Genomic DNA, 15483 nt, shown 5'->3' with positions numbered 1-15483 from the left:
TCTGCTAGCGGGACCCGCTAAGGATGCCTGGTCTGACCAGGAGTTCCTTAGCGGGTCCCGCAGCAGTCCTCGTAATAGGGCAGCCCGTAATGAACGGTGGCCGCCTACCTCCTAATGAGGCCCTGTGTCTTGCTGTAGGCGTGGCCCACTCCTCCACACCGGGTTCACATCCTACTGAGCTGACTCCTGTAAGAGGGATGATTTCTCCCAGTCAGGTTCCCCTGCACAGGCCCAGTACCCCACCAAGGCAGAGACCACACACCCACAACAACCGACATGGCTTCCTGCAGTAACAATCAGTATGTGAACCCACAAAAGGAGAAACCATGAACCCTTTCACCTGTGCCTCACCAACAAACAGCAGGATAGGCCACAGAGTGTATCCCGCGCATGGAATGTACCATCTACACAGAAGACTCAAAACAGGAGGCTTAAATTCATAAAAGACTCCAGACACATTGGGGATATTACTGTCCAATAGAGCAAGACATTTCCTTTTGTTTACAAAAAACAGTAAAATGCAAAAAAGACCACCTTTTTCTCTCTGTAAATGAGTCGATACAGCACCAACGCATCTTTTTCATTTTTCTTATTATCATCATTTCATTTATTCATCAGCATAAATAAAACATTAAATACACAAAACGTGCAACATTTAAAGTAAATAAAACCCAACACTTCTAATTGAGAAATTAAATCTTATAAATGAACCCCTCCCACTCTCTGCCATGACCCTTCTTCTCACTTTCCAGGCCCTTTACATATAGTGTGCTATTCAAAATACCACCATTGGACTGGCTGTAGTTTGGACCAAACCATGGCCTCAGAGACATGCCTGACTTCAGCCTCTCTTAGTAGTGGTTTCCACCACACAGTCCTAACAGACAATGGGCAGTGGCCTCAATGTCTTTTCATGTGGGTACCCTGTTTCGATGATTCAACATGACAAGGCCTAAAATGTATGCTTGTATGCTTATAATACAATTATAAAATGATGTGTAGACGATAAGCGTTATCAGACTAGGCCCTGATGCAGGACGATAGTCCGAAATGCATTGGCCTTTTATCCGCATTTGCTAAACCAAAACTTGGATATTATTTTCTAAACTACGGAGATATTAAAAATCATATACTTTGAGAATTCACAAGAAATTGAAGTTCGTTATTATTTACCTAAAGAATTGGAACAATATCAAGTAACCCCAAGTGGGTATCTAGGGTGTGCGACCCACACCGAAGGCTAACTAGCCTTGGTCTTTTTCTTTCCTCAACTACATATAGTGCCTTACACGGTGGCACATATTAGTGGACTGCACCCTCAAATTATTCATTATTTACGCAAATCTAAACGAGAAGAACTCAGAAGAGTATAGAAAAAAAAGCAGTGCCCGCTCAACCACTTTTGTTTTAACCAGCAGACACACTTATACTCTGAAGAAGCTACGACCTTACACTGCGCGACTGCGCATGTCCGCAACGTACACAGTGTCCAGATACTGTTCACAACCCTTTTTCACCTTCAGTTCCAGGTACTAGAATTGACGCAACCGCGGAACAGCCCACTCCTGTAAGACTTGGCTTTTCATCGTCATCATCATCATATAATGTTTATTTCTGATAAATCTATAAAGCATATATAATACAACCTTACATCATAATAAATAGCATAAAAACATATTGGAGCATATAAAAAACATTTTTATTCCAGTGCCAGTATACTACGATAATCAATCATTAGAGAAAAAGAGAAAAAAGCATATTGACCAGACGCTTAACTTGATTGGATCGCATCGATGCCCATAAAACGGGGATCCTATCTGCGTCAATTGTAAATTTGTGCTGCAAATCCAGCAAATATTGATACATTCGGTCTCACTGCACACATAATGATTCTCCTGCTCTCACCTACTCTCCAGACTACCTCTCTGCACCCATCCACATGCCAGCTCGACATGGGTGACTAGCAGGGACTTGGCCACCCCTACCCACCTTTGTATTGGCTACAATTCACACACATTCTATGATTCTCTGACACATTTCCCATATCTGGACTTCTGTGCCCCAAGGGCATTCAACCTACACCGCGTTGGGACCATACCAATGGGAAAAGGCGCTACACAAATGACAAATACATGACATGCATACTGAACCCCAGTAGCATGTTACTGCTGATATGAATTCTGAGCTGGAAAATGATTCAAGTATGTGCTAGCATTTCGGGTAGGCCGTGCTCATTATTTCCCACCTGTGAATCTATCAAGCTGTTGCTAATCGATTTGCACAGGGCTAAAGCATCTGGCAGGTGCATGACTGCATATTGCTCTCCAGTATCTGTATAATGGACACAGGAAGAAAAAAACACTCGATATTAGCATATCTTAGACCTTGGAGCTGTAACATCTGCAAATATTGTGCATCAACATCCAGAAAGCATCTAAACAAAGAACAAATATCAGTATATTGATAATTCATCTCATTTCGGTTCACTTACACAAAAGGCCAGTGCAGATGTAGTGCCCCGAACAATTTCCAATTCTTTTTTCTTCGGAGCTCATTTAAACCCAACACGTTTCAGTCCTTAATGTAATTTTAGAACTTTCACCTTGTACTAGTATCTGGAGACATACCTGCCACTGGAATTCTGTGATCTACAAGTTTCCAAATGAAACACTGAAAGCACTGCTCACTTTCTTCAGAAGTATCCAGGCTTGCACTGGCCCATAGGGCAACAGGGCAAACATGGAGGGCTGCGCTGACTGGCCAGTGTGGGCCAGTTTTTTGGGGCAATGTGGACAATTTTAGTGCACTGTTCACCTGCTAGTTTTAACCTGTGTTACTTTCCAAAACTGCCTTTAAATGCACCATTCCCTACACATATTCCACAAAATGCACAATTTGCGGTATTTGAATAGCCCACAGCTGCACACGCATCACACCGGGGCTACCGACGACACGCTGTGGCAATGCGTGAGAAGGCTTCCTTCTGTTCCTGACATGGCTGCCCTGGAAGCGTTAATCAATTCATACCATCTGATTGCTGGGCTAGTCTATGGATATAATAGCCTTAGACAATTGAACGCATGTTTACAGATATTAACCTGTGCACAACTGTGCCATCAGTGATCGTGGTGCATTCACCCATATCTTTCTATGTCGACTAACATTCAGAATGCCTGCACAGAAAACCAGAGCAATACCAAACTACAAACCAATCGACGACAGGGTTCTATGTAAAGGTGATACCCAGCCCCCGCAGGGGGGCGCTGGAGGGACAGCCTGCAGAGCGGGCCGCCCTTCTGGCCACCCCCTTCAGGGGCACTCCCAACTTGCCTCCTCCTTGGAAGGAAGGGGCATCCCCAGACCCAGCCACACCCGGCTGGTCTCCAGGGGCATTTACAGACCAGCCTCTGTTTGCAGCCCCCGCCCGCCAGAAGTTACGGGGCAGTGCTAGCCGGGGAAGAGAAGGATGCTGCGGTTTCGGCCGTGGGCGGTTTCCCGATGACCGCACTCGAGCTAAATTCGGACGACGGGCATAGAGTCCTTTAGGGACAGTTGAGACTGCTCGTCAACGAGATTCAGTGGTCCCGAGTAATTACTGTTTGAAAGTTACTAGCAGAGGCGTATGTCCGCTACTCTACAAGTCGGAAGTGACAAGTGTCCCCGGGAACCCATGACAATGAGAATACCTCACCGAGGGGCCACCTTAGAAGTCTAAGGATGTGAATTTATTTAGGGCTGGGACTGTCCCCCATATTGCCGTATGACTCAAATAAACTGTCATCTTGTGTTTCCAAATATACACCCACTGTCCTTATTATTCTTTGGTGTGTGTATCTATTGTATTGCATGCTGTCTTATGCACCCAGAAAAGGGGCAGCCAATGGGGTATGGCCCCGCTATGGTTCTTTGCTCTATGTTTCAAAATAAAACCAGGTGTAAACTTGCCACTGCGTTTTAACCCGGCTCATGTTGATTGCGGTGTGATGCTGGCACCAGTCCCCCGTGCCACAAAGTCACCGGACGTCTCAGAGCTGCCAGTCAGCAGTTTTATTTCTCAGTTTCCTGTAATACACGACTCTGGTTGAGGCCAGCAGCTGGGGCTGTTCACTTTTTCCGTTCCGCCCAAAAGCTAACAAAATAACCCACTGCTATTAGGTGTTAATGCTGACTAGTCCCACGCTGCTCTAGACCACAATGCGGCTGGTGTGGGACCTTTGGTGCAGCCTTCGCTGCTTCCTGTGTACTGGATGTGCAGGAGTCGCTGCGTGAGTGAACATTGACCAAGGAGTGTGGGTGGGTGGTTGGGGAACGCTGGCGAGCAACGCTGAGGCTGGAGCACACGCACTCATATTTTCTGTGACCTGCTTTCTCAGTTAATGCAAAGTCATTTTGAAAGGACACAACTTTCCACTGATGCAAATCGGTGTCCACTCGGTATGTTTATGCAAATCACATAATCATATGGCTGGAACATATTTCTGCAATCAAGGTTACACTATCTACGAAAAGTTAAAATCTATAAACGTTGGGAGTGCTATGCATTTGGTTTGTTGTTGAAGTATGTGATGCATATTGTATATATATATGTGCTGAGTTCCTTTTTACTTATCATTTGTGGGGGTGAGTTGAGGTTATGTTCAGTGTTCAATAATATGTTGAAACAGAGCATTGGCAATACCAACAGATGTAGAGCGTATCTTTTTTACATTTATTTCCTCACTGCTTTTATTTTTATAAGGAAGTGTTGACTTATTTGTATGTGGGTTATGAGGACACATGAGGGCACCATTTCATACGGTCCCCAGGATGTTTTGTCCCTACTGTGCATGTACAGCAGTGCTAATTGGGTGGCGATAATGTTCTTGAGTGTTTTCTGCAATATTTTTAATTTTACTGAATCATTTTCATTTTGTTTGGTCCTTGCTTGGTCCTTTCAATCCTAAATTACTTTTTAGGCGGTCCGACTTTGTGTTAAGTTTAGCGAATCATCTTGTGAGTGGAATGATATACCTTTTGCAGAATGTTTTTCATTTTGTTTTGTCCCTCCGACCACAGTGTGCATGACAGATTAGCGGTACTTGTGCTTGTGGGTGTATTGAGGCTGCAGGGTTTTTTTTGTGTTTTGTGCAATATTTCACTTTTCATATTTTTTATTTTGTTTTTTCCCTGCGTCCCTATTGTGCATGTGTTTTGTAGACTGAAGATTTTTTGTGTGCTTTGCCACATATTTTTACTAGCCATTATATTTTATATTAAATCCAAGACACGTGACTCCAATTCATTAGGCTGCTAGATTAACAGCTAAAGCGGCGGCCATTTTATGACGGGTTCAGTCCCCCTAGCAATCAATGACTCAACCTGCTTTGAAAATGCTGACCTGTTCTTTACATAGAATAGATCCATAGATTGGGAACAAAGCAACCGTTCTGTTAGTTAAATTGTATATAAGCCTAATGTTAATACATTATCAAGTAAATGAACACAATGTTGATTACATTCTCTTTCAAAAGCAGGTGACTGCCGGAAGACTATTGAAGCCTTACTCATGAGATGATGCACTAAAGACTCTTGGCATCCATCTGCAACGTCTAACACAGTTAGACACAAAAAGTCTCTCGAAATCACGCCGAAGTGGGCTCGATCTGTGTAATGCACTCAATATACTTCGTACCTATAATACATTTCCAATCTAGAAACTTTTTTTTAAAAAGCTGTTGATATTTTTAACATTTATAACAAACATTAGACATAGATAGCTCCTGGGCTAACGAAACTTCAAAAACAGTGACAGGGTAGCAGAACACCAAAATATAGTGCCTCTTAAATTGTCCTAAAGTGCTAGAATAAAAAGACACGTTGCTTGATAACATGTCTGTGCAAAATTTGTAAACAATATTGCAGAATTCTATTCTCATTTTCCCATGAGTAATTACAAATGTCTTGCTAATTCCTCATCTGAATTATAGCCAGCTGGTTTCATAGTGTTCATCGGAATAATCAGTTTGGATTCTAGCTGTGTCAATTTGCGTTCTCTATTGCCTTTCCTTCTAAGCACGGGCATAGGAGCCAAGGCGAAACAGCTCAGAAGAGTTGTATAACGGCCATGTAGCTCTTCAAAGTGTACTGCCAATGGATAGCTACTATCCTTTATTTTAATGGCTCTATAATGCTGCAGCCCCCTCAGTTTAAGTCGACAAATAGCAGACCCAATATACGTCATCTCACAAGGGCTGACTATTAGGTTAACTGCAAAGTTAAACATGTAATGACATCGTAAATAACCATCTTTTTCTGTATTTGCCATATGTGAACTCCTTCTTATTGTCTGCTAGTTCACATATCTTACACTCATTATACTGGGAGAACCCTTTCTTCTTTTTAAGCATAAATACCCAATTACGATTCTATTTATTTTAAGGTAGACTGAGCGAAATGATCGCTTTCAGAGACTGGGCTTTGGACTAGGTAATTTTAGGATATTCTCCAATGACCTCCTTATCATGTCTGCAAAGCCTCAGCTTCTGCAAAGCACCATGGGAGATATTTAAATGTTTTTGGGAACAGGGGGCACCCCCTTCTCCGTAGAATATTTCATAAAGTACTGGATGGATTTATCCCAAACCAGTCAAGGAAATGAAGTCAGCGCTTTGTGTCCAAGTCGTTTCTTATTTGGTCCAAATCCATCCAGCATTTGTTGCGCTACTGTTTCCCACAAATTGCACCTTTTCTCTATGTGACCGCGTTTTCTGTTTCCTTAATAACATTTCAATTTTTTAACAAATCTTTCCCAAAATTTCCAGCTTGTGCGGCCCCGTGACAAACATTTTGTTGGAATGATTGATCCAACAAGTCAAATGTTATTAGCAATAGAATTTTAAGAAAGGTTTATGTACAATGGTTTCACCTTAACTATAGGGTGGCAACCACTGCCCTATAATATATGTATATGTGACCAAGCAACTAGGTGTTTTGCGAAACGCGTCATTTTTTTGCCTCTGCCTCCCGTTAAATTTGCTTGGAGCTAAACAGAAGAATTTTTACATTGTTTATGGAAAATAAAGAGGACAGTTTAAAACTTAAAGTTGTGGATGCTGGTGTTTCCTGGGATCAAGAACTGCAAAACTATTGACTCTCTTTGACTGTGAGTGTAAATCACTTATACCTGTGGCTCTACACCGGTGAATCTTATATATATATATATATATAGTCACTGAAAAGACTGTGTTATAGGGACGTTATGGTTAAGTTGCACTAATAAAAACCTGTGAGATTGAATGAAAAAACTTTGTTAAAGTGACATTATGGTTACAAGTAAAACCGAAAAACCTCAGAAATTCACCAGTTATGGTGAGCTAAGTAACCATAACTCACGCCACCACTGCACACTGCTAAGACTAACACCCAGGACATCAAAGATGACATTAAAAACGTCATTGATGACATAGTAACTTTCAAGCTCAAAATGTACCCTTGCACAGCTCCTACAGCTATTCTTACTCATTATCCATCAACAATCTGGTACACAGCAGATACTTGGAAGAATAACAGCAAAACTGCTATTTACCTTAAAAATGGCATCAGCTTTTGCCATCCCTCCTCCCAAGAGCCACCACCAGCTGGAGGACCTGCACAACAGAAAAAGTGCAGTACTTCTAAAGACAATGAAGAGGACCAAGAAGATGAGGTAGAGGAGGTGCCTACCTCTAGCACCCAGATATAATCATGGTTGGGGCAGTTCTTTACCACTGTTGGGAATGTACCAAAGGCAAAAGCTACCAAAGTGAAATGCACTGAGTGCAACTTTGCAATCACTCGCGGACAACCTTGACAGTACTCCTATCGGACCACCTCCATGCACCGTCACACCAAATCCAACCACCGCAATGCTTTCAGAAAGATTGTTCCTTCCTTAGCAAGTAGTAGGCTGTCTTCATCCACCTCATCTTCCTCAACCAATACTGTAGCCATACAGCCTACTTCTGTGGGACACAAAATCCCACCAGCTACCTTGCAAGCAATAAAAGAGGCTGTTCCATATCTTTCGAAGACAACAGTGCTCTGCATATACCTCAAAACACCACTCTGCAGGGGGAAGCAATTTCAAAGTGCTTTTGAATCTGTAATCAAGGAGCATGAGAAACACTGCCCACTACCTTAGAAGTAACAAACATGCAACATTTTCCCTTGTCCACCTGCCCCTCAATATTAGTGCTTGGTGCCTCTTCCCTCATTTCCCTCCACGCCACAGGCGTGCCGCTGTAGGAAGGAAAATCCTTTTCCAAGATGGCCACCATGGAAAGGGAAGGCGGGGCTCCGTACAGAGCCCATCTTCTCTTTCCATGGCAGCCTGCAGAAGGCGAAGACCATATTACCACAAGCACATTTCTTTTCCCTTTCAAACCTATCCCACTTTCGAATAACTTTACCATATAGCCGGTCCCAGGTGGACATTGCCACTTTAACCCCATTTGTTGTCCCTCTTGGTCATGGCCAGTAGCCAGATTGTCTGGGTCATGACCTTATACCATGACCCAGACAATCTGGCCACTGCCCATGGCATTAGGCTATACCTCAGTCACCAAAGGTATATCACTATTTTTTGTACCTACATTATAACACTTGTTAAAAAATAAAACACTGGCACATTTGCAAAACCATGCTTTAAGGTCCTTGCCAACGCTCCTTACACCAGTTTGCTGGAAATCCCTCCATGTTTTATTTTTTCAAAAGTGTCAAAATGTATGTACATACAATAGTCATATAGCTTAGCCTCCACTTGTCAAAATCCATCCAGACTTTACATAAACATTCAAGGTTGGGTCTATAAACTTTCTGAAAACTTTTGTCCACTTCGTCAAACGGCAACAAAGTTATCTGTCATGTAAAAATGTTGAGACCCCCCCTCTAATTTAGCCCCCTCTTAACAAAATCCCACCAAACTTTACAAATACATGTATATCTAGATTTAAAATCTTTTTGCAAACTTTTGTTTGGATTTATCAAATGGCACCACATTTATAAGCCGTTACAATGTTTTGGGACCCCCTCTAGTTTTGCCCCGTCTTGACAGAATCCCACCAAACTTTGCAAAACCATTTATATCTAGATCTAAAATCGTTATGCAAACTTTTGTACAGATTCGTCAAATGACACAACATTTATTAGCCTTTACAATATTTTGGGACCCCCTTATAATTTTGTTGCCTCTTGACAAAACAGCTCCACACTTTCCAGAACCATTCAGAATCAGGTCTAGAATAACATTCCAAAATTGTATGCAGTTTCATTGAGTGGTGGTCAAGTTATAAGCCATCCAAAAACTGCTTTTCACCAACCAAGAAATGCAGAAATAGGCATACATGTCCCTGAACATCTGAAGTGTAACATCACAGGACTGTTCTTGAACATCTGAACTGTACGCAGACTTCGGGGATGCAAAACAACCATTTTCTGACTTCTTACGGACGTATCCCATCCCATCCTCATCACACCCCACCTCCCCAGAGATTGTTTGAGGAGTTTGACAAGTGCAATGTTTGGTTTTTCAATAGGTTTTTACTGCGATGTTCGCAGACACCGGCGGATGTCCGCGAATCCAACATGGCGGGCGTTTCTACAAATCAGACGCACTTCACGCTTTTTACCATCAAATCAGAAGGCGCTCCCGATGTCCCTGGACCTCACGTCGCCTTCTGAACCAATCCGAGGCTCGTCCGATGACCGAACAGGGAAGTGAGTCCATGGACCAAATCCAGATATCACAAATTATTTTTACTGGACGCGATTACACCAAATTTACAAAAGCACACTTTCGGGACCAAGCCGCCACTCATGCTGCAAATTTGGTGAAAATCCATCCAGCAGTTTGGGGCGTAGACGTGAGCAATGTTTTTTTCCATTGCGTTCATGGAAGAAGAAAAATGTGGGACCCCCCATACAACTTTGCCCCCCTTGATGAAACCTCACAAAACTTGTCAAAAAAATTCAGAGGTGGCCATATACTTTTTTTTGCAAAGTTTGGTTAGGATTCGTCCAAGGGGAGCAAAGTTATAAGCTGCCCAAAAAGTGCTCTTCCTATGAATTGAGCAACTTAACCATAACTACAGGGCCGCTACCGCAACTACAGTGCCCTGTAATATATATATAAAGGAGAGGGGCGCACTCCAGTTCCCTGCACAGCTGCACAGTAAACCTTCTCAGCCACTGGTTTTCTCCTCCTACCGGTTTCTGTGCTCTTCACATCATCAGGGAGGCAGTCTTAACTTGCAGCTCACAGCAAGTGGAGGTGTTAACAATCAATGATGATGCTGCTGCAAGGACTTCTGGTAGCTGTAGTCATCAGGTTTGCAAGGAACAAGCTCACACCCAATCCCACAGTGGGGAAGGGGGTGGGGGTAGCCTACAGTTAGGCACTCCAAAGCAGGGCATGTGTCACCCCGGTGCAGCACCCTATCAGATTCTGAAGATTCCACCCTTCAAAAATCCTGGAAATATGACGAAAACGAGGAGCGGGGCGCACTCCAGTTCCCTGCACAGTAAACCTTCTCAGCCACTGGGCTTTGCAATGGGAAAATAGCGAGTTAAGCTGGTCATAACTTCCCACATGCGCTGAATTCAAAGGTTTTGTTGCGTTAAATCTGGTCAACTTAACTAAGTTTTTTTCAGTGAATTTCAAGGGTTTTGTTATACCATAGTTGTTTTTTACAGGCCATGGCCAGTGGCCACGGCCTTTGGCTGTGTACACTGTAGATGTTCGCTGAATATGTTTCTTTTGGACCCGCCAGTTGACCATTGCCGGCTATGCATGTCTTTCGGGCCGACTAGCCAGGGCCTTCAGTCCTGGGCAGTGGCCACGGCCTTTGGTTGTGCCCACTGTACATGTTCCCAAAATATGTTTTTTTTGGTCCTACTAGGGCTACTGGCGGCTACAGACGTTGGCCATGACCACTATACATGTCTTTCACGGCCACTAGCCGGGACCCTTGACCCTGGTGTCTTGATATGGGCCAAATCGTCCTCGGGACCAGCCCTCGGGAGCAAAAATTACCCAATTCAGCACAAAATACAGGTTCTATTGTGCTGAGCAGTGATCTCATGCTAGTGACAAATGACACCTTCAATAAGTTTTAGTATTTATTCTAAACAGTGAATTTCATATACATTTGGTATTCAAGTTAGAGAAGATTACAAAGCACAAAACTTAGAGAAATGCAAAATATAGAGAAACATAGAACATAGAGAAACATAGAGAAACACAGTCTTACGCCTCTTCAATCAGCACTGGGAGACCCTGGCCCTCATAAGCTAGCTGTAACAAGCCCCGCTCAGAGGACAGCGCTGCTGAGTGCCGCCAGAGCTCCAATTCCGGGCACTTGATCTTGCTCGAACCAAGTCCACAGGACGATCTCCCACCCGAGTCAGGTGAGCATGCATATTTTATAATCTCGTGCTGCCCGTCCATGACACACAGTTCCAGAACTTTCCCTGTGCAAAATATAGGCTGGCTCATGGAAAAAAACCAACTCTGTTAATTTCCACTGCTCCTTCTTCTGAGCCCCTCCCTGGCTCCCATCTGCGCGAAAGCTCAGGAATGTCTTATCAGTGCCTTCCCAGAGAAAAGGAGATTAGCTTGGGGCCATGCAGGGCTACCGTTAGTGAGGCAGAATATTCTAAGGGAAGCAGGGATGTATTAACCCCATCTGCAAGCTCTAAAAGGCATGCACTCCTAGCTTAGTGTTCATAGCGCTTAAGACTGGCTATCTAAGCGCTATATAGGTGCCATAATGTTCCAAACACTCCAAAAATGTCCATTAGCTACAGAGCTAGAGCCCTCTCCCTGCCTGTCTATCAACAATGCATAATGTGACCTATCACTCATACTAGGCCTGCATATTCCTTGTAGCTCACTACTGCATAATGGAAGTGCTACAACAGACTACTGTCAGCATTTTGGCACATACTTTGAATACACTATTGGCTTTCAGCGGCTAATGCTGTCATCTAAAGCCCTGATTGGCAAGGTTGCAATTTTGTGTATCACTACATTCCACCCCTATTCAACATGTGTGCGACAATGCTGACTAATACACATCAATATAGTATTTAGTGCAGTGATAAAGACCTTGGGGCTTTGCAAGAGGTTTAAGCAAACTATCTTCTAGCGGTTAGTCAGCGTGGCATGCAAGGTAAAACACTACCTAAACAAAAATGTACACAAAGTGAACAGTGACATATACCCTTGCCAAAACCTGGCGTACACAAAAATACCTACACAAAGTGAACATGGACATTTACTCTAGCCAAAACCTGGCCTACACAACAATACCTAAATAATTATTGTATAACTGATTGTCAGTTAAAAAGCAGCATGCAGTTAGAATGTCAAGGCAATCCAGTGTAGTCTAATCTACAATGCACTATTGCATTTATGTATGGTTACCAATTCTAAAACCTGGCAGCCTTTAACTCTAAGGGCCTACCCTCCCCCTGATCCCAGGGCATTCAAACGTGACTATGGGCTGTGTGATTAGACACTTCCCCCATGTATGTGGAACCCAACCAGAAACCATCTAATTTCGTGAACAAGGTGAACCCATGGGCACCAGGTTATCTAAATAAAAACAATTCTACTAATTTACATCAAGCATGGCATGTGTTATTCATGCAATCAAAAGCAAGCAATTTGATCCATATGTATGCTGGTAACTGTAGCTCTGCGTGCCAGTGTGGGGAGGATGGTCGCCCCCACTCAGTAAAAAGCCAACACCTGCTGATTAAACAATGTTTGCCATACAATGCATCCTGTGTATTTAGCAGTCTTGTTGACCTGCCCTATGGCAGAAAAAATGTCTTCATACCTAAAATTCTGCCATCTTCAGTGGTTGCCAATACTTGTAGCAGTGTTGGGCGTATCAATAGGCCCCACTAGGCCAGAATTTATATAGCAGAGCTGGCATCAGAACCCATAGTGGCTAGCTTATTGTGCACAGTTTCTATGTCACAAGCATATAAAGCTCCTGTTACTCCCCGCTGCTCCTGCAATTAATGAATCTAGCTCCCTAGCTACGCGCACTCTAGTGATCGGCCATAGAAATGGACTCCATTTGTAGCAGCTTGGTAGTACTAAGGAAACATTGCCTCATGATAAATCTATGTCTAAGTGTATCACTGTAATAATAGAGGTGTGCATTACCAGCCTACAATTTAAATGTTGCCTTACTACTGGAAAATCTAACATGTTCACAGTGTCTACCTATTGTGACTTGGAGAATACCCTTCTTCAAATGGGATATCTACCATATACAATATTAGTTTTTGCCACAAACACCATACTATCATCCGGCAATGGCTGTTTCATCACACCATTGTGTAAAATGCATTTAGTCAAGTTATAGTCCATAAAATCTTGGCGAGAACACTCGCTGCAGTTCTTGGTCAGAAAAACATCACATTAAACAAATTAAACAAATCGTTGTATCCATTCAGTGACAAAAGATGTCTGACAATGTGCCAGGCCAGTACGCTAGCAATTCCATGTGGATACTCATTTGTAGCGCTTTTCCAAAGAATTATTCCATATGTCTACAATCAAAAGGTGACTCTTTGCATTAGTGCGCTGGAGACAGCTGTCCCCACAAAAACATGAAACTGGTTGGTTTAACAAAAACCGTGTCACACTATGTGTCATAAAATCAAACATCAAGTCAGTCATGGTTTCATTTACCTGCCTTAAAGCTGGCTGTAAAAGTATCCAGTGTTTCAAAGGTTACCATCTCAAATTAGAGCTCACACACTTGGCAGCATTACTTCAAATTAAGAATCTTAACCTACGCACAGGTGACTTTGATGTGCGCACTCATCTTATCTCAAAATATATTACACTCCTGCTTGCATAATCCTGCTGCCCCAACAATTCATAAATCATTTTCCTGCCTACGTGCAACGTAGAAGTTTTTTTTTTTCAAAAAGCAAAGCATCTCTGGTTAAAGCAATTCAGTTGGAAGAGCAAAACCATTTCGTTTTTTCAGATTCATCTCAAAAAGTGCATTTAAAAACCATTTTTCAATGTGTTAGCATTCAAGTGCTGTGTCACACAGCTGTTTGTGGTGCATGATGTTACAGTCCACAACTCATTGTCCACAGTCCTTTAAACAAGAAAGGAAAGACATGTCAATTAAGTTATTTCCAGCAACTGAATCATTTGAATGTGTAGCATCAAATATTTCATAACTAGCCAAGTCTGCACCGTGCCAGTTCAGCAAAAGTTATTACTCTGTTGGACACCTTTCGCAGGTTGCAGAACAAATGTCCTCATACGTCATGCATGTTAGCAGCATTGAGTGCGGTGCAGGACGTTTCGCAGTAATTCGCTTTCTCTGAGAATGCGTCTGCTTGACTGATCAGTGTCACCCGCAAATTGAACACATCTATTTCTGTTATTGTCTTGCTTTTTTGCCTAGGCAAAATACAAACAGAAATGTTAGGATGCCATCAAAAGTACAATGTCGTTATTCTTCACATTAGGATGTCATCAAAACTTCAATATCAGCGTTATCCACCCCTTCCCTGAACACCACCCCCATCTTCAGACGTCTCATCAGGTAACTACACACTTTATCATTGCTACTGCAATTATTTATCACCCTTCTGCATGTTTCTGGGGGCTTATTTACACTCAACCATACGGGGTGTAACTGCCTAATCATAAACTCATTTGTGCAATGCGATCATAGTTGGTCAATGGTACCTCAGACTGATCTGTGCTTTTACAAAAGCCATATAATAAGTACCCAGGTCGCACAATGCTTTTCTTTTTCACCAAAGCGATCACGAATGCCAGGCGCCAACTTGCTTCCAGTGTCTCATGATCTTGATTTAGTTTGCCCTGCTGGCATCACTCCATTTTTCAAAGGTAAAGTCTTTCAGTCCAATATCGCCTGCAGTTGCACAAGCAGCTTTGTTTATTTTTCTCCATACAGCTAGTGTCTTTCAAGCCTCTGGTTTTTTCACTTATCATTTTCTCAAAGGGTGTTTGCTGATTTCTTGGCCCACCCCTTTGAGAGCGATAGTCTAAGTCAGTTTCTTTTGTTGCTTCAACAAATCATTCATTCTTGCACTAAGCCGTGAGGCTTCTGGATCATGGCTAATGTGCAGTGTTCATGTTGTACTCCAAAGCCCCGCTCTGCATGTTGTCTCTTGCAAAACGGATAAGCGCTTTTGTCAGATTTGCTTCCATCTGGAATGCCATAATGTCTTTGTCAGTTACTCCAGCCCTGGCAATGTAGCTTGCATTTTTAAACAGCTGTGTATTTTCACTTCTCAAAGCGCCTAGAGGTTTCTTGTCCAGTGCACAGTGCTTTACTTCAGTTCACATCAAATGGAGCACTGGAGTGCAGCTTGCACAGCAATGTCGCTTCACTTCACATCACATCACATGGTGCATGGGAATGCAGTTTGCACGGAGTCTCTTGAAATGGGCAGCTG

General features: G+C 42.8%; 1 long non-coding RNA gene across 1 annotated transcript in view; it reads right to left on the bottom strand.

The window, feature by feature from the left end:
* Positions 1-11120: 11120 nt before the first annotated feature.
* Positions 11121-15483, bottom strand: part of LOC138491143 (uncharacterized) — a 135860-nt gene continuing 131497 nt past the window's right edge. The window contains exon 3 of the long non-coding RNA XR_011275969.1: positions 11121-14455. This is a non-coding gene — a long non-coding RNA (uncharacterized lncRNA). The remainder of the gene's footprint in view (positions 14456-15483) is intronic.

The sequence above is a fragment of the Ambystoma mexicanum genome, chromosome 10, assembly GCF_040938575.1.
Source record: "Ambystoma mexicanum isolate Mex_15411 chromosome 10, UKY_AmexF1_1, whole genome shotgun sequence".
NCBI lineage: Eukaryota > Metazoa > Chordata > Amphibia > Caudata > Ambystomatidae > Ambystoma > Ambystoma mexicanum.
The sequence above is the reverse complement of the archived record's forward strand: the minus strand, read 5'-3'. Positions and strand labels throughout refer to the sequence as shown.